Source organism: Calidris pugnax, unplaced genomic scaffold, assembly GCF_001431845.1.
Source record: "Calidris pugnax isolate Ruff unplaced genomic scaffold, ASM143184v1 scaffold18, whole genome shotgun sequence".
Lineage (NCBI taxonomy): Eukaryota > Metazoa > Chordata > Aves > Charadriiformes > Scolopacidae > Calidris > Calidris pugnax.
Window position 1 is genome coordinate 17,733,469 of NW_015090812.1, and position 3,390 is coordinate 17,736,858.

Consider the following 3,390-nt stretch of genomic DNA (forward strand, 5'->3'; position numbering starts at 1 on the left):
GTAGAGGAGGCATTCTGAGATAACTGCTTCCTGAGTTATTCTGTATATCTGAACAGCCAGTGCACCCAATTAAGGAATTGTGCTGAGCTCGTTGAAGGAAACTACCATTGATAGAAATTCTCTGTAGGCAAGATAATTAACGGTGATGAGGTAGGTGTGTTTCTTTTAATTATACTCTTTTGGGAATGGTTTTCACAAGCTAGTATCATAAACTATCCGTTGGATCCTCTCCAAAGGGCAGATGAGGTGTAGTCCTTTTTTCGTAAATAAAAAGAAACTAGCTTCCCTTTGCAACCAAAGACAAGGGAAGCAGAAAAAATTGTATCTAGATTTAAAGCTTGAGCAAGTAGCAGGTGAACAGTGGCTGGACAGAAATGAGATAAAAGGATGTTATAATACTACTTTATAGAAATGTTAGCTGAAATGTGGATGAGAATTATAAACTATCATGGAGGGATGTAGAGAAGAGACTGTTCAGGCTCTAGTTGGAAAAGTGACATAGTAAGTGTAGACACTTTAAAAAAAAACTTGGTACCAGTCTGTCAGCATTTTCTGTGAGCAACTCTGAGGTTTGTTTAAACGTTGTACCTGGACTCTGACCATAATACGCTTTTGTGGGCTACTGTGGGGTAGTTTTAGATTTTACTCAGTGGAACATAGTTTTATTCTTTGTTGAAAAATTCCTTTAACTTTTTGTTTGAGGAGGGAAGATGACTCCAACCAAGGACTTCAGTAAAGTATGAATCAGTATAGGAAGTGAGACATTAGTGCAGGTAAGTGACTCATAAGCTGCCATAATGAATTGATTGATAAGCCTTTGATTAGTCACAGCTTGGAAGTGACAGACAAAAAAAGCTCATTCACAGCCTGAATGACAAATCTGTTTTATCTAAATACTGTATCTGATCTCCAGGTGTTGAAAGGAGACTAGTTATCTGCCAGGGAATGCTAAGAAATACTTGCTTTTTGTTTTTCATTTAATTAACTTTTGCCTAATTTAATATGAGCCACTTTTACCAGTTGAGGAATATAAGATAGATGATGAAAAGGGGAAAGAAATAGATTAATTACTTTCTGCTTGGCAGGTGAAACTGGTCATCTACTGGCTGTAACTCAGTGCCTCTCATTACTTAAAGCTGTACACTTGGGTACTTCCAGTGCCCGGCCTGTGGATGCTGTGGGAACTGAAAATCACGCTAAATAAGCAATAGCTCTTTAACCGCTTGCAAGTTAAAAATATGTTCTTACTACACACTGGGTTTTTTTCTTGTTTGTATTTGATAATGGCACTGCATGTTTTTGGCCCTTGACCCAGAAACTCTCTGGTGGAAGAAAGGGAGGGAAATTTCTACCTCATTTTCAGCCAATCCCTAGATGACCTCCAGAGGTCCCTTCCAATCTCAACAATTCTGTGATTCTGCTCATTGCAATTAAAGAAGGTACTAAAAAATCCCAATGAACCTGTTTTAGTGTTTCATTTAAGCAACACTGTACTGCCCATAGTCCAGAAATTAGAACTGTGATAATATTTTTTTACAGAAGACTTCTGAATGTATGCCTTTTAATTAAAACTCTGTACACAAAGCATAGCTTTATAGTTTTCAGGTGCAACACAGGCCCTCCCAACCTTATATGCATTCCACTAGCAATTGTCAGTCAGCCCCTCCTGGGTGGCAGGAGTCCTCACCTGAGTTAGAGGGATAAAGCAGTCCTAGAGAAGCTGATGCTGTTTAGTGCTCGTTTCTCACTGCAGGATATTGTAGTCAGGCACCTATAAAGCCAGCTGGAAGCAGGTGGTGGGGCTGGATGTAGGCACAGCTCACGTGAACACACAACTAGTGGTAGTTCAGGTATTGATGCTTGTCCAAGCCACTTCTGGTATTTCATTGTCTGCCCTGCAAAGCAGCCCAGTACTGTGCAGACTCTTTCCTGCAGCTATGAAGATTGGATTCAGAGGAATTAAAGGTACTTTTATAACTATATTCCTTAGAAATAGGAGGTGGGAACTGCTGGTGTTTGTATAGCAGGAAATGACTAAGTATTACAGCTTATTGCTTTAAGCAAGGCAGTTTGCATTTGGTCTTGCTTCATGTCTACTTCAAACTCTCACTTAATTCAGTTACAATTCCACTGGCTACCTCTGTGGATGAAAGAAAACAGGCATACTGACAACAGTTTGTGTGTTGTTTTGTTTCCTCTGTTCAAGTAGACACATAAGGAAAATGTACAAGCAGTTTAAGGCATAAGTTTGGGATTCAGAAAGAGCAAGGCAGCATGGTTCAGGCTTTCAAAAAGAGACCCTGCTTTCACCCAAACTATGAAAGCAATGACCCTTTTGTTGTTGATTGTAGCACTGGTTTTACAGCATTCAGTACAATAGTTCTACATTGTTAAATGCTATTATTTTGATGGAGGGAAATAATATAGTTCCGGAAGAGTAGGTCTTAACAGACTTCTTGGTGGTAATTCTCTTGCCTGACCTGTAGGGCAGTGACAATGTAGAGCCTGGACCAGTGACTTCCAGAGATCCTTTCATATCTAAATTCTGTGAAATAAATAAGCTTAAGATTTATTCAACAAATAGGTCAGTTAAAAGTCAAGTCACCACACCCCACCCAAAGACAACGGAAACTAATGGAGCAAAGCACAAACAATTTCTAGTCTTGAGGGAAGAATCCTTTACAAGTCCAGAACTTGCAAGTATGAAACATTTTATACGTTAATAAGTTTAATCTGCACTAAATGCTTTTAAAATACCATTTTGGTTTTCTTTTTACAAAAGTTAGGATCAGCAACAGTGGGCCCCCACTGATAGCATGCTCTTTTTTCTCTTGTTAAAAACAGCCCAGGTAAATTAGTACAGCCTGTCTGCACTCCATGGTGAGGAAGAAAGCACTTTCCATTCAGGAATAAAGCTCTGCTATCGGTAACTAAAGAACCCAGATTGCAGACCGGCAGGCACAAAGATTGTTGTATCTCTTTACATGCAAGCAGGGGTGTTTGGAGTTCTCAGAGTGATGGAATGAGAGCTGTTGGCTGAAGGAGAGGCAGCGCTAAATATGTGCAGCTCATTTGCCTCGAGAAAAGGGCAGGGATTTAGTGAACAGCTCGGGATCTCTGGTCATAACCTCGCAGTCGCATAGAGAGGAAGTGAGCTCTGCTGTAAAGGAGCTACATTCCTTTCCTGTTAAGTCACTGTCACTTGTTCCCAGGGGATTTTTACAAGGTTGTTAGATTAAATCCCACAGAAAAGATAGTACCCAAACTGCAAGTGACAGCCGTTCTACATTACCCTGAACGCAGGCAAAGGTGATTCTGATTTGGCAGTAATTTCTGTGGCACCTAATCTTTAAGAATGGTAGCATAACAAATGAGACAGGATCTTCTACA